The sequence below is a fragment of the Pseudophryne corroboree genome, chromosome 1, assembly GCF_028390025.1.
Source record: "Pseudophryne corroboree isolate aPseCor3 chromosome 1, aPseCor3.hap2, whole genome shotgun sequence".
NCBI classification, from domain to species: domain Eukaryota; kingdom Metazoa; phylum Chordata; class Amphibia; order Anura; family Myobatrachidae; genus Pseudophryne; species Pseudophryne corroboree.
In genome coordinates this window covers 984354864-984372180 of record NC_086444.1, presented here as the reverse complement: position 1 = coordinate 984372180, position 17317 = coordinate 984354864, and the positions used below count along the sequence as shown (strand labels likewise).

General features: G+C 47.2%; 1 protein-coding gene across 2 annotated transcripts in view; it reads right to left on the bottom strand.

Annotated features, from left to right (window-relative positions):
- The window catches only part of LRBA (LPS responsive beige-like anchor protein), a 1108277-nt gene that overhangs the window by 750020 nt on the left and 340940 nt on the right, over positions 1 to 17317 (bottom strand). The window lies entirely within an intron of this gene.

Sequence of the window (17317 nt, the reverse complement as noted above, 5' to 3'; positions counted from 1 at the left end):
ATCACCTGACCACTGTCGTGTCCATGACATCTTTTGGGAGATATGGACAACGCACTTATCTTGATGCCAGAGTGCAAATATCCCTCTGTGCATCTCGCATACATATATATAGAATGCATCCTATTAAATGCTCTATATCAATAAAATATTTTTAGTCAGGGAATTCGACCAAGCCAACCCAGCACTGCATCTCCAGGCTGATGGCGATCGCTGGTCGCAGTATAACCACCGTATGTGTGTATATACTTTTTAGGATATTTTTCCAGCTGCCTATCAGCTGGCTCCTTGAGGGCGGCCGTATCTGGAGACGGTAACGCCACTTGATAAGCGTGTGAGCGCCTTTTCCACCCTAAGGGGTGTTTCCCAACGCGCCCTAACTTCTGGCGGGAAAGGGTATAACGCCAATATTTGCTATCGGGGTAAACCCACGCATCATCACACACTTCATTTTATTTTATCTGATTCAGGAAAAACTACAGGTAGTTTTTTCACTCCCACATAATACCCTTTTTTGTGGTACTTGTAGTATCAGAAATATGTAACACCTCCTTCATTGCCCTTAACGTGTGGCCCTAATGAGGAATACGTTTGTTTATTCACCGTCGACACTGGATTCAGTGTCCGTGTCTGTGTCTGTGTCGACCGACTGAGGTAAATAGGCGTTTTTTTAAAAACCCCTGACGGTGTTTCTGAGACGCCTGGACCGGTACTAATTGTTTGTCGGCCGTCTCATGTCGTCAACCGACCTTGCAGCGTGTTGACATTCTCACGTAATTCCCTAAATAAGCCATCCATTCCGGTGTCGACTCCCTAGAGAGTGACATCACCCTTACAGGCAATTTCTCCGCCTCCTCCAACATCGTCCTCATACATGTCGACACACACGTACCGACACACAGCACACACACCTGGAATGCTCTGACAGAGGACAGGACCCCACTAGCCCTTTGGAGAGACAGAGGGAGAGTTTGCCAGCACACACCAAAAAAACGCTATAATTACATAGGGACAACCTTATATAAGTGTTTCTCCCTAATAGCATCTTTATATATATATTTATATCGCCAATTAGTGCCCCCCCTCTCTGTTTAAACCCTGTTTCTGTAGTGCAGTGCAGGGGAGAGCCTGGGAGCCTTCTCTCCAGCCTTTCTGTGAGAGAAAATGGCGCTGTGTGCTGAGGAGATAGGCCCCGCCCCTTTTCCGGCGGGCTCGTCTCCCGCTCTTTAGTGAAGTTTGGCAGGGGTTAAATATCTCCATATAGCCTCTGGGGGCTATATGTGAGGTATTTTTAGCCAGTATATAGGTTTACATTTGCCTCCCAGGGCGCCCCCCCCCAGCGCCCTGCACCCTCAGTGACTGCGTGTGAAGTGTGCTGAGAGGAAAATGGCGCACAGCTGCAGTGCTGTGCGCTACCTTTAGAAGACTGCAAGGGTCTTCAGCCGCCGATTCTGGACCTCTTCTTACTTCAGCATCTGCAAGGGGGCCGGCGGCGCGGCTCCGGTGACCATCCAGGCTGTACCTGTGATCGTCCCTCTGGAGCTGATGTCCAGTAGCCAAGAAGCCAATCCATCCTGCACGCAGGTGAGTTCACTTCTTCTCCCCTCTGTCCCTCGTTGCAGTGATCCTGTTGCCAGCAGGACTCACTGTAAAATAACAAACCTAAGCTAAACTTTCTCTAAGCAGCTCTTTAGGAGAGCCACCTAGAATTGCACCCTTCTCGGCCGGGCACAAAAATCTAACTGGAGTCTGGAGGAGGGTCATAGGGGGAGGAGCCAGTGCACACCACCTGATCGGAAAGCTTTACTTTTGTGCCCTGTCTCCTGCGGAGCCGCTATTCCCCATGGTCCTTTCAGGAACCCCAGCATCCACTAGGACGATAGAGTATATATATATATATATATATATATATATATATATATATATATATATATATATATACACATACATACATATACACACACACAGCCTGAAGGCAATTTAGACAATATTTTTAATAACTTTGTGCATTAAATAAAGTGTGTACACATTCACACAATTCATTTGTGTTTCATATACACACAAACTGAAGGTCATTTAATTAAATATTTTTTAATAACTGTGTATTAAACAAAGTTTTTGTACATTGAGCCATCAGAAAACTAAGGTTTCACTATCTCACTCGCATTCAAAAAATTCCGTATTTCGGAATTTTTTGTATTTTGGAATATTTGGATATGGGATATTCAACCTGTATATATATTTTTCGTTTATTTATTTTTTACACACACACACACACACACACACACACACACACACACACACACACACACAAGAGACTATGATCAAGTAAAATTACACCAAATAAATAATTACAAACATTTAAGAATGTAACACCTCACCTATATCGTCATAAGGTAGACATCACAGTATAATTAAAATAAAATTCAGATGAATATGTTAAGCACGTTAATATTTGTAGCAAGTATGAAGTTCAGAACTCAATAACACAGAGCGATTATATTGCAAAAACATTATTATACACACAATTTCATTCCTAAATACACAGCCGCCCTGCCTAATCCTGGCCAGTCTTTCTATATTTAATGCAGAAATCTTCATCAATTGTTTCAAATCACATGTAAATCCTATGGAACAAAACATTCACATAATGGAAGATGCCTCATCATCTGGAGTCATTTGAAAAGCTTATCTAAAAAGAATGACCATTGAGCACATTAGAAATAAGTAAATAAAATACATTTTAACAATTCCCATTTTCCGCAGAGAGTAGGAGACAAGAAACCAGACCAGACCTTGAACTTTATCAGCAAATATTTCAGGCACCCACTAATCGCCAAGATGGATGTAAGATGGATAACGGGGACATTGCTAGCATGGGAACTAATGTGTACACCTTGCATACAGCAGAAGCTCTCCTGGCAGTATTTCAGTGGAACTGCACTGACCTAGCTGTTACTGTATACTTTCCAGCTATAGCTGGATAGATGATAATCCTTAAGATATGAGGAGAGTTTTGATATCTGACAAAGCATTCCAGAGATAAACGCAGGATCAGAGGGATGCTTTGAAATTCCCAGGGACACCGCACTGGTAAAAGGATACATGAGAAGAACTCGCAGACAAGGTGTCTTCACATGTAAGAGTGTAAAGTAGTTTTACGCCTGCCCTGCCACTGGACCAAGACGTGGAGTATTAAAAACAGCACTCAATTACATTAAATACTAACCAGACTATATTATTTAGCATTATTTTAAAAGTACCACTTACTACTATGGACAATGAATTCTTCTTTATATGGACAAATGCAACAGACCATATACAGGGCTGTCGGTAGCATATATGAGTATGGGTTACTACTAATCAACGTCATCCTCATCAGAGTGCTCTCGCACCTTCCCTATACTATACAAGATGCAAAATATATGCCTCTCAAAGTGTGTATACAGTATATGAGTATGTGCTGGTCACCAAGCAGCAGAATCCCCTCTAAACCACTGCTTGGATTCCTCTAGTATGCATTCCTGTTGCTTCCCCTGCACAATGTGTGCCTATTCAGCTTCCGTACGTGGACACAACCCTGGACCATGTTGAACCTTTCACCCACAACTCACCGGGCATATCCAAGAGTGCAGGAAAATAAATCTAAAATAATCACACTAATGTATAAATCGTAAAATAAATGCCACATATTAATGCAGCACTCCAACCCCTCTTGTAGTATTTTAAAGAAGCACAAAAATAGACCAGACCAATCTTTTATACGTCATTCCAATGCGCGTAGGGTTAAAATAGGCCAGTGATTCCTGGGTGAGAGGGAAAATAAGATTTTACTTACCGATAAATCTATTTCTCGTAGTCCGTAGTGGATGCTGGGACTCCGTAAGGACCATGGGGATATAGCGGCTCCGCAGGAGACAGGGCACAAAATAAAAGCTTAAGGATCAGGTGGTGTGCACTGGCTCCTCCCCCTATGACCCTCCTCCAAGCCTCAGTTAGGATACTGTGCCCGGACGAGCGTACATAATAAGGAAGGATATTGAATCCCGGGTAAGACTCATACCAGCCACACCAATCACACCGTACAACTTGTGATCTGAACCCAGTTAACAGTATGATAAACGCAAAGGAGCCTCTGAAAAGATGGCTCACAACAATAATAACCCGAATTTTTGTAACAATAACTATATACAAGTATTGCAGACAATCCGCACTAGGGATGGGCGCCCAGCATCCACTACGGACTACGAGAAATAGATTTATCGGTAAGTAAAATCTTATTTTCTCTGACGTCCTAGTGGATGCTGGGACTCCGTAAGGACCATGGGGATTATACCAAAGCTCCCAAACGGGCGGGAGAGTGCGGATGACTCTGCAGCACCGAATGAGAGAACTCCAGGTCCTCCTCAGCCAGGGTATCAAATTTGTAGAATTTAGCAAACGTGTTTGCCCCTGACCAAGTAGCTGCTCGGCAAAGTTGTAAAGCCGAGACCCCTCGGGCAGCCGCCCAAGATGAGCCCACCTTCCTTGTGGAATGGGCTTTTACGGATTTTGGCTGTGGCAATCCTGCCACAGAATGTGCAAGCTGAATTGTACTACAAATCCAACGAGCAATCGTCTGCTTAGAAGCAGGAGCACCCAGCTTGTTGGGTGCATACAGGATAAACAGCGAGTCAGATTTTCTGACTCCAGCCGTCCTGGAAACATATATTTTCAAGGCCCTGACAACGTCAAGCAACTTAGAGTCCTCTAAGTCCCTGGTAGCCGCAGGTACCACAATAGGTTGGTTCATGTGAAGTGCAGAAACCACCTTAGGTAGAAATTGAGGACGAGTCCTCAATTCCGCCCTGTCAGAATGAAATATCAAGTAAGGGCTTTTATATGATAAAGCCGCCAATTCTGACACACGCCTGGCTGAAGCCAAGGCTAACAGCATCGACACCTTCCATGTGAGATATTTTAAGTCCACAGTGGAAAGTGGTTCAAACCAATGTGGCTTTAGAAAACTCAACACCACATTGAGATCCCAAGGTGCCACTGGAGGCACAAAAGGAGGCTGTATGTGCAGCACCCCTTTTACAATGTCTGAACTTCAGGTACTGAAGCCAGTTCTTTCTGGAAGAAAATCGACAGGGCCGAAATTTGAACCTTAATGGACCCTAATTTTAGGCCCATAGACGGTCCTGTTTGCAGGAAATGAAGGAAACGACCCAGTTGAAATTCCTCTGTAGGGGCCTTCTTGGCCTCACACCACGCAACATATTTACGCCAAATGCGGTGATAATGTTTTGCGGTTACGTCCTTCCTGGCTTTGACCAGAGTAGGGATGACTTCTTCTGGAATGCCTTTTTCCCTCAGGATCCGGCGTTCAACCGCCATGCCGTCAAACGCAGCCGCGGTAAGTCTTGGAACAGACAAGGCCCCTGCAGTAGCAGGTCCTTTCTTAGAGGTAGAGGCCACGGTTCGTCCGTGAGCATCTCTTGAAGTTCCGGGTACCAAGTCCGTCTTGGCCAATCCGGAACCACGAGTATAGTTCTTACTCCTCTCCTTCTTATGATTCTCAGTACTTTTGGTATGAGAGGCAGAGGAGGGAACACATACACTGACTGGTACACCCACGGCGTTACCAGAGCGTCCACTGCTATTGCCTGAGGGTCCCTTGACCTGGTGCAATATCTGTCCAGTTTTTTGTTTAGACGTGACGCCATCATGTCCACCTTTGGTTTTTCCCAACGGTTTACAATCAGGTGGAAGACTTCTGGGTGAAGTCCCCACTCTCCCGGGTGAAGGTCGTGTCTGCTGAGGAAGTCTGCTTCCCAGTTGTCCACTCCCGGAATGAATACTGCTGACAGTGCTATCACATGATTTTCCGCCCAGCGAAGAATCCTTGCAGCTTCTGCCATTGCCCTCCTGCTTCTCGTGCCGCCCTGTCTGTTTACGTGGGCGACTGACGTGATGTTGTCCGATTGGATCAACACCGCCTGACCCTGAAGCAGAGGTTTTGCTTGACTTAGGGCATTGTAAATGGCCCTTAGTTCCAGAATGTTTATATGAAGAGACGTTTCCAAGCTTGACCACAGGCCCTGGAAATTCCTTCCCTGTGTGACTGCTCCCCAGCCTCTCAGGCTGGCATCCGTGGTTACCAGGATCCAATCCTGAATGCCAAATCTGCGGCCCTCTAGTAGATGAGCACTCTGCAGCCACCACAGGAGAGACACCCTTGTCCTTGGCGACAGGGTTATCCGCTGATGCATCTGCAGATGCGATCCGGACCATTTGTCCAGTAGATCCCACTGAAATGTTCTTGCATGGAATCTTCCGAATGGAATTGCTTCGTAAGAAGCCACCATTTTCCCCAGGACCCTCGTGCACTGATGCACTGAGACCTGTCCTGGTTTTAGGAGGTTCCTGACTAGCTCGGATAACTCCCTGGCCTTCTCCTCCGGGAGAAACACCTTCTTCTGGACTGTGTCCAGAATCATTCCTAGGAACAGTAGACGTGTCGTTGGAATCAGCTGCGATTTTGGAATATTTAGAATCCACCCGTGCTGACGTAACACTACCTGAGATAGTGCTACTCCGACTTCTAACTGTTCCCTGGATCTTGCCCTTATCAGGAGATCGTCCAAGTAAGGGATAATTGAAATGCCTTTTCTTCGTAGAAGAATCATCATTTCGGCCATTACCTTGGTAAAGACCCGAGGTGCCGTGGACAATCCAAACGGCAGCGTCTGAAACTGATAATGACAGTTTTGTACTACAAACCTGAGGTACCCTTGGTGAGAAGGGTATATCGGGACGTGGAGAGAAGCATCTTTGATGTCCAGAGACACCATATAGTCCCCTTCTTCCAGGTTCGCTATCACTGCTCTGAGTGACTCCATCTTGAATTTGAACCTTTTTATGTAAGTGTTCAAGGATTTCAGATTTAAAATTGGTCTCACCGAGCCGTCCGGCTTCGGTACCACAAACAGCGTGGAATAATACCCCTTTCCTTGTTGCAGGAGGGGTACCTTGATTATCACCTGCTGGGAATACAGCTTGTGAATGGCTTCTAGAACTGCCTCCCTGTCGGAGGGAGACTTTGGTAAAGCAGACTTCAGGAAACGATGAGGGGGAAACGCCTCGAATTCCAGTTTGTACCCCTGCGATACTACCTGTAGAATCCAGGGATCCACTTGCGAGTGAGCCCACTGCGCGTTGAAATTTTTGAGACGGGCCCCCACCATATCTGAGTCTGCTTGTAAAGCCCCAGCGTCATGCTGAAGACTTGGCAGAAGCAGGGGAGGGCTTCTGCTCTTGGGAAGCGGCTGCATGGTGCAGTCTTTTTCCTCTTCCTCTGCCCCGGGGCAGAAAGGAGTGGCCTTTTGCTCGCTTGTACTTATGGGAACGAAAGGACTGAGATTGAAAAGACGGTGTCTTTTTCTGCTGATGTGGAGTGACCTGGGGTAAAAAGGTGGATTTTCCAGCCGTTGCCGTGGCCACCAGGTCCGATAGACCAGCCCCAAATAACTCCTCCCCTTTATACGGCAATACTTCCATGTGCCGTTTGGAATCCGCATCCCCTGACCACTGTCGCGTCCACAGCGCTCTTCTGGCAGAGATGGACATAGCACTTACTCTTGATGCCAGGGTGCAAATATCCCTCTGTGCATCACGCATATATAATAATGCATCCTTTAAATGTTCTATAGTTAACAAAATATTGTCCCTATCCAGGGTATCAATATTCTCAGTCAGGGAATCCGACCATGCGACTCCAGCACTGCACATCCAGGCTGAGGCGATTGCTGGTCGCAGTATAACACCAGTATGTGTGTATATACTTTTTAGGATATTTTCCAGCCTTCTATCAGCTGGTTCTTTGAGGGTAGCCGTATCAGGAGACGGTAACGCTACTTGTTTAGATAATAAGAATTTACTTACCGATAATTCTATTTCTCGGAGTCCGTAGTGGATGCTGGGGTTCCTGAAAGGACCATGGGGAATAGCGGCTCCGCAGGAGACAGGGCACAAAAGTAAAGCTTTTACAGGTCAGGTGGTGTGCACTGGCTCCTCCCCCTATGACCCTCCTCCAGACTCCAGTTAGGTACTGTGCCCGGACGAGCGTACACAATAAGGGAGGATTTTGAATCCCGGGTAAGACTCATACCAGCCACACCGTACAACTTGTGATCTAAACCCAGTTAACAGTATGATAACAGAGGAGCCTCTGAAAGATGGCTTCCTAAACAATAACCCGAATTAGTTAACAATAACTATGTACAAGTATTGCAGATAATCCGCACTTGGGATGGGCGCCCAGCATCCACTACGGACTCCGAGAAATAGAATTATCGGTAAGTAAATTCTTATTTTCTCTATCGTCCTAAGTGGATGCTGGGGTTCCTGAAAGGACCATGGGGATTATACCAAAGCTCCCAAACGGGCGGGAGAGTGCGGATGACTCTGCAGCACCGAATGAGAGAACTCCAGGTCCTCCTTTGCCAGGGTATCAAATTTGTAAAATTTTACAAACGTGTTCTCCCCTGACCACGTAGCTGCTCGGCAGAGTTTTAATGCCGAGACCCCTCGGGCAGCCGCCCAAGATGAGCCCACCTTCCTTGTGGAATGGGCCTTAACAGATTTAGGCTGTGGCAGGCCTGCCACAGAATGTACAAGTTGAATTTTGTTCCAAATCCAACGAGCAATCGACTGCTTAGAAGCAGGTGCACCCAACTTGTTGGGTGCATACAGTATAAACAGCGAGTCAGATTTTCTGACTCCAGCCGTCCTTTAAATGTATATTTTTAAGGCTCTGACAACGTTCAACAACTTGGAGTCCTTCAAGTCGTCTGTAGCCGCAGGCACTACAATAGGCTGGTTCAGGTGAAACGCTGATACCACCTTAGGGAGAAGATGCGGACGCGTCCGCAGATCTGCCCTATGTCGAATGGAAAATTAAATAAGGGCTTTTATAAGATAAAGCCGCCAGTTCAGATACTCTCCCGGCCGAAGCCAGGGCCAGTAACATAGTCACTTTCCATGTGAGATATTTCAAATCCACATTCTTTAGTGGTTCATTTGAGGAAATCTAAAACTACATTTAGATCCCACGGTGCCACCTTAGGCACCACAGGAGGCTGTATATGCAGTACTCCTTTGATAAAAATCTGGACCTCAGGGACTGAGGCCAATTCTTTTTGGAAGAATATTGATAGGGCCGAAATTTGAACCTTAATAGATCCCAATTTGAGACCCATAGACAATCCTGATTGCAGGAAATGTAGGAAACGACCCAGTTGAAATTCCTCCATCGGAGCACTCCGCTGCTCGCACCACTCAACATATTTTCGCCAAATACGGTGATAATGCTTCGCGGTGACTTCCTTCCTTGCCTTTATCAAGGCAGGAATGACTTCTTCTGGAATGCCTTTTCCTTTTAGGATCTGGCATTCAAACGCCATGCCGTCAAACGCAGCCGCGGTAAGTCTTGAAAAAGACAAGGACCCTGCTGAAGCAGGTCCCTTCTCAGAAGTAGAGGCCACGGATCGTCCGTGACCATCTCTTGAAGTTCCGGGTACCAAGTCCTTCTTGGCCAATCCGGAGCCACTAGTCTTACTCCTCTTTGCCGTATAATCCTCAATACCTTTGGTATGAGAGGCAGAGGAGGAAACACATATACCGACTGGTACACCCAAGGTGTTACCAGCGCGTCCACAGCTATTGCCTGCGGATCTCTTGATCTGGCGCAATACCTGTCCAGTGTTTTGTTGAGGCGAGACGCCATCATGTCCACCATTGGTTTTACCCAACGGTTTAATAGCATGTGGAAAACTTCTGGATGAAGTCCCCACTCTCCCGGGTGAAGGTCGTGTCTGCTGAGGAAGTCTGCTTCCCAGTTGTCCACGCCCGGGATGAATACTGCTGACAGTGCTATCACGTGATTCTCCGCCCAGCGAAGGATCCTGGCAGCTTCTGCCATTGCCCTCCTGCTTCTTGTGCCGCCCTGTCTGTTTACATGGGCGACTGTCGTGATGTTGTCCGACTGGATCAACACCGGTCTTCCTTGAAGCAGAGGTTCCGCCTGGCTTAGAGCATTGTAGATTGCTCTTAGTTCCAGAATGCTTATGTGAAGAGACTTTTTCAGGCTCGACCACACTCCCTGGAAATTTCTTCCCTGTGTGACTGCTCCCCAGCCTCTCAGGCTGGCATCCGTGGTCACCATGATCCAATCCTGTATGCCGAATCTGCGGCCCTCCAATAGATGAGCCTCCTGCAACCACCACAGAAGGGATACCCTTGTCCTCGGCGACAGGGTTATCCGCAGGTGCATCTGAAGATGCGACCCTGACCATTTGTCCAACAGATCCCTTTGCATGGAATCTGCCGAAAGGGATTGCTTCGTAAGAAGCTACCATTTTTTCCCAGGACTCTTGTGCATTGATGTACAGACACCTTTCCTGGTTTTAGGAGGTTCCTGACCAGGTCAGATAACTCCTTGGCTTTTTCCTCGGGAAGAAAAACCTTTTTCTGAACTGTGTCCAGAATCATCCCCAGGAACAGCAGACGAGTTGTCGGCATTAATTGGGATTTTGGAATATTCAGAATCCATCCGTGCTGCTTTAGCACCTCTTGAGATAGTGCTAAACCCATCTCTAGCTGTTCTCTGGACCTTGCCCTTATTAGGAGATCGTCCAAGTATGGGATAATTAATACGCCTTTTCTTCGAAGAAGAAATATTATCTCGGCCATTACCTTTGTAAAGACCCGAGGTGCCGTGGACAAACCAAACGGCAGCGTCTGAAACTGATAGTGACAGTTTTGTACAACGAACCTGAGGTACCCCTGGTGTGAGGGGTAAATTGGAACGTGGAGATACGCATCCTTGATGTCCAAGGATACCATAAAGTCCCCTTCTTCCAGGTTCGCTATCACTGCTCTGAGTGACTCCATCTTGAACTTGAACTTCTTTATGTACAGGTTCAAGGACTTCAGATTTAGAATAGGCCTTACCGAACCATCCGGCTTCGGTACCACAAATAGAGTGGAATAATACCCCTTCCCTTGTTGTAGAAGAGGTACCTTGACTATCACCTGCTGCGAATACAGCTTGTGAATGGCTTCCAAAACCGTCTCCCTTTCGGAGGGGGACGTTGGTAAAGCAGACTTCAGGAAACGGCGAGGTGGCTCTGTCTCTAATTCCAACCCGTACCCCTGAGATATTATCTGCAGGATCCAGGGATTTACCTGCGAGTGAGCCCACTGCGCGCTGTAATTTTTGAGACGACCGCCTACCGCCCCCGAGTCCGCTTGCGAAGCCCCAGCGTCATGTTGAGGCTTTTGTAGAAGCCGGGGAGGGCTTCTGTTCCTGGGAAGGAGCTGCCTGTTGCTGTCTCTTCCCTCGTCCTCTGCCTCGTGGCAGATATGAATAGCCCTTTGCTCTCTTATTTTTAAAGGAACGAAAGGGCTGCGGTTGAAAAGTCGGTGCCTTTTTCTGTTGGGGAGTGACTTGAGGTAGAAAGGTGGATTTCCCGGCCGTAGCCGTGGCCACCAAATCCGATAGACCGACCCCAAATAACCCCTCTACGCATCGCCTGTCCACTGTCGTGTCCATAAAGCTCTTCTGGCCGAAATGGACATAGCACTTACCCGTGATGCCAGTGTGCAAATATCTCTCTGTGCATCACGCATATAAAGAAATGCATCCTTTATTTGTTCTAACGACAGTAAAATATTGTCCCTGTCCAGGGTATCAATATTTTCGATCAGGGACTCTGACCAAACTACCCCAGCACTGCACATCCAGGCAGTCGCAATAGCTGGTCGTAGTATAACACCTGCATGTGTGTATATACCTTTTTGGATATTTTCCATCCTCCTATCTGATGGATCTTTAAGTGCGGCCGTCTCAGGAGAGGGTAACGCCACTTGTTTTGATAAGCGTGTTAGCGCTTTGTCCACCCTAGGAGGTGTTTCCCAGCGCTCCCTAACCTCTGGCGGGAAAGGGTATAAAGCCAATAACTTCTTGGAAATTAGCAGTTTTTTATCGGGGGCACCCCACGCTTCATCACACACGTCATTTAATTCTTCTGATTCGGGAAAAACTACTGGTAGTTTTTTCACACCCCACATAATACCCTGTTTAGTGGTACCTGTAGTATCAGCTAAATGTAACATCTCCTTTATTGCCAAAATCATATAACGTGTGGCCCTTCTGGAAAATACGGTTGATTCGTCACCTTCACCACCGGAATCAGTGCCTGTGTCTGGGTCTGTGTCGACCGACTGAGGCAAAAGGCGTTTTACAGCCCCTGACGGTGTTTGAGGCGCCTGGACAGGCACTAATTGAGTGTCCGGCCGCCTCATGTCGGCAAACGACTGCTTAAGCGAGTTGACGCTATCCCGTAATTCCACAAATAAGGCATCCATTCTGGTGTCGACCCCCTAGGAGGTGACATCCTCATATTTGGCAATTGCTCCGCCTCCACACCAATAACGTCCTCATACATGTCGACACACACGTACCGACACACAGCAGACACACAGGGAATGCTCTATACGAAGACAGGACCCACTAGCCCTTTGGGGAGACAGAGGGAGAGTCTGCCAGCACACACCAAAAAACGCTATATATGACAGGGATAGCCTTATGATTAAGTGCTCCCTTATAGCTGCTTTTATATTAATATATATAGCCATTTATTATGCCCCCCCTCTCTGTTATACCCTGTTTCTGTAGTGCAGTGCAGGGGAGAGACCTGGGAGCCTTCCTGACCAGCGGAGCTGTGACAGAAAATGGCGCCGTGTGCTGAGGAGATAGGCCCCGCCCCTTTTCCGGCGGGCTCGTCTCCCGCTATTTAGTACATTTAGGCAGGGGTAAATATCTCCATATAGCCTCTGGGGCTATATGTGAGGTATTTTTAGCCTTTTTAAAAGGTTTTCATTTGCCTCCCAGGGCGCCCCCCCCCCAGCGCCCTGCACCCTCAGTGACTGCCGTGTGAAGTGTGCTGAGAGGAAAATGGCGCACAGCTGCAGTGCTGTGCGCTACCTTTAGAAGACTGCAGGAGTCTTCAGCCGCCGATTCTGGACCTCTTCTTGCTTCAGCATCTGTGAGGGGGCCGGCGGCGTGGCTCCGGTGACCATCCAGGCTGTACCTGTGATCGTCCCTCTGGAGCTTCATGTCCAGTAGCCAAGAAGCCAATCCATCCTGCACGCAGGTGAGTTCACTTCTTCTCCCCTCTGTCCCTCGTTGCAGTGATCCTGTTGCCAGCAGGAATCACTGTAAAATAAAAAACCTAAGCTAAACTCTCTAAACAGCTCTTTATGAGAGCCACCTAGAATTGCACCCTTCTCGGCCGGGCACAAAAATCTAACTGGAGTCTGGAGGAGGGTCATAGGGGGAGGAGCCAGTGCACACCACCTGACCTGTAAAAGCTTTACTTTTGTGCCCTGTCTCCTGCGGAGCCGCTATTCCCCATGGTCCTTTCAGGAACCCCAGCATCCACTTAGGACGATAGAGAAAAACGTGTGAGCGCCTTATCTACCCTAGGGGGTGTTTCCCAACGCGCCCTAACCTCTGGCGGGAAAGGATATAATGCTAATAATTTTTTAGAAATTAGCTGTTTTTTATCGGGAGAAACCCACGCTTTTTCACACACCTCATTTATTTCCTCTGACTCAGGAAAAAATATTGGTAGTTTTTTCTCACCCCACATAATACCCTTCTTTGTGGTACTTGTAGTGTCAGAAAGGTTCAATGCCGCTTTCATTGCCGTGATCATGTAACGTGTGGCCCTACTGGACATTACGTTTGTCTCGTCACCGTCGACACTAGACTCAGTATCTGTGTCAGGGTCTGTGTCGACCCACTGAGGTAACGGGCGTTTTAGCGCCCCTGACGGTGTCTGAGACGCCTGGACAGGCACTAACTGATTTGCCGGCTGTCTCATGTCGTCAACAGTTTTTTGCAAATTGCTGACATTATCACTTAATTGTTTAAATACAATCATCCAGTCAGGTGTCGACTCCCTAGGGGGTGACATCACCAACGCAGGCAACTGCTCCGCCTCCACATAATTTTCCTCCTCATACATGTCGACACACGCGTACCGACACACAGCACACACACACCGGGAATGCTCTGATAGAGGACAGGACCCCACTTAGCCCTTTGGAGAGACAGAGGGAGAGTCTGCCAGCACACACCCAGCGCTATATATATATATATACACAGGGATAACCTTATATAAGTGTTATTCCCTTATAGCTGCTGTTAATTATTGTTATTTGCTGCCAACAATGCCCCCCCTTCTCTTTTTTACCCTGATTCTGAAGCAGGACTGCAGGGGAGAGTCAGGGAGCCGTCCTTCCAGCGGAGCTGTGAGGGAAAATGGCGCTTGTGTGCTGAGGAGATAGGCTCCGCCCCTTCACGACGTCCTTATCTCCCGCTTTTTTGTGTAAAATGGCAAGGGATTAAAATACATCCATATAGCCCAGGAGCTATATGTGATGTATTCTGTTTTGCCACCTAAGGTATTCTGTTATATTGCGTCTCAGGGCGCTCCCCCCCCAGCGCCCTGCACCCTCAGTGACCGGAGTGTGAAGTGTGCTGAGAGCAATGGCGCACAGCTGCGGTGCTGTGCGCTACCTTAGTCTGAAGACAGGATGTCTTCTGCCGCCGATTTCACCGGACCTCTTCGTCTCTTCTGGCTCTGTAAGGGGGACGGCGGCGCGGCTCCGGTGACCCATCCAGGCTGAACCTGTGATCGTCCCTCTGGAGCTAGTGTCCAGTAGCCTAAGAAACCCGATCCACTCTGCACTCAGGTGAGTCCGTTTCTTCTCCCCTTAGTCCCACGATGCAGTGAGCCTGTTGCCAGCAGGACTCACTGAAAATAAAAAAAACCTAACTAAACTTTTATTCTAAGCAGCTCAGGAGAGCCACCTAGATTGCACCCTTCTCGGCCGGGCACAAAAATCTAACTGAGGCTTGGAGGAGGGTCATAGGGGGAGGAGCCAGTGCACACCACCTGATCCTTAAGCTTTTATTTTGTGCCCTGTCTCCTGCGGAGCCGCTATATCCCCATGGTCCTTACGGAGTCCCAGCATCCACTAGGACGTCAGAGAAATAGCGTTTGGGAATTGAAGTTTTCAACAAAACTGTGCTGCCTTAATCCAATCACAACAGGCATGTACGTATAATGGGCAGAAATCAATTGCCAGTGACTTGCTGTCCTGGCAAAATTCCCACGACACCCACCGCACTTTACAGCAGCGGAATCTCACTCAAAAGCGTTTGCTACCCTTCACGGTAGTCAGCACTTTTAGACAAATTGTGCCGGGTGAAGGTGGCAAATTGGGTTGCTGTTGCCGGCATTTAAACACCGAGGCAACGGCAATATCAGCTGAAATCCAAACAGATATGTTTTAAGAAATTAGATACCAAAAGTCTACACAAAACTACATTAAAAAAAGAAAAAAAAAAAAAAGGGGTTTTTGCACCTTTGTGATCGGGTCATGCGGGTCTGTTTAGCCAGAAATAGCTTTTCTATTTTCTATCCCAAAAAAAGTCCTAATGGGAAGAATCTTGGCAGTAGATAGGCTGTTTGGTTGCATATTATAACAAGTATCTTTATTTTATGGTACTTTCTAAAGGAAAATGGCACAATAAGACAAGGCAAGACCAAAAAAAAAAAAAAAAAAAAGAAGATTACTTTCCAACACCTACATTTATCCCAAAAGGGCAATTCCAATATATGAACTCGGGATGTAGTTGGAATCCCGGCGGTCAAAATACCGGCGCCGGAATCCCAACCGCCATAATGCCGGCAGCGCTGCCGCAGCTATTCCCACTCCTGGGTGTCCACGACACCAATGTAGTGGGAATAGAAACTGTGGCGAGCTAAGCTCCGCTCGCCCCCCTCCCTGCGGTCGGGATTCCAGCGTTGGGATTTTGACCGGTAGTATTCCGACCACCAGGATCCCGTACCTAACCCTATGAACTCTGTATATGGACTGACCTAGTTATAGGCTGGTGATTCACGGGTGGATACAGGTTACCGCCGGGAGAGCAATGCAATTTTAATGCGTGTTTCTGGGCAGTAACTGGAGGTGGCTAACAGGTGGGGGGGGAATTGTCATTATCAGCAGCTGCTTCCAGTGATGTCAGTGGCCATGGTACCTCGGCCATTGTGCGTCTGCCATAGGCAGGTTTGATGTTCGAAAGTGCAGTCTCAATAGGACGCCCATTACCCACGACATTAACAAAGACACAGTAGTAGCAGTAACAATACTGCAACTGCGTCCATCTCTGAATCACCCCCTTTGTGAGCAGAAGGCGACCAGATGAACCACAGTTACAGCTGAACTTCAACAATACCCAGAAGGCAAAAATGAAATAAATGCATGATATTGGGCAATTAAAGCCCATTTTATTGATATACAATAGGATGCTTTGGTGTGAGGAGAGTGTTTTATCACAACTGCTCCATGTATAAAAGTGGTCATTAAACACACAAGAAACCACCTCAGACATTTTTTCTTATTACAAGTCAGTCACATTCGGTTACCAAATTCTGACAAGTCACATACTAAGGCTTGTGTGTTAGAGTTATAGTGGTGCAGAGGGGAATCAGTACCAAACTGTTTACTCTTCAGCAAGCAACATTCAACATATTAGCAGAAAATTCAGAAGCCTTAAAAGGACTGGGCCCAATAACAAATACAAACTAAACATGATGAATGTCCCTTCAGTCATGCTTCAATCAACAAAAACAATTCTGATCGAATTCTGGTGGAGCAAGTCTGTAAGAGGCCATTCACATCAGACCTTCAGTTTCTGGAGCATTACCCACAAATGGCACATATTAATATGGCCTGAGGGATCATTGATCCACGTAACAACTGTGCTGGCTCTTCCACAGATTAAACAGAAACATGTCTGACTTACACTCTCCGTCCCTAAGATCTGTAGTCTGCGGTTGCTTGCCAATACTTATAGACAGTATTGAGAGGACTACATTAAGCACCTTCAGGGCCCAACAGTCTGGGATGGGATTTGAGCTTGTACTCCTCTACTGCTTAACACAATGCGAGGTAGGTGCATGTTTGATTAGCAGATATACATCTATATTCATTGTGGCATATGTACATCATATCTAAGTTTGAGAACTTCTTTAATGCAGCGCAATTTATTATACTGTGTAATACAGTGTATTGACAGTGTAGAAGCGTTAACCGGGTCACTTAACCCAGGTAGGGTCCGTTTCCACAGCCACGTAACCCGGGTCCTAACTGATCAACACTGCTCGTTCGCGGGTTGGATTGCTGGGCCACTTGACCC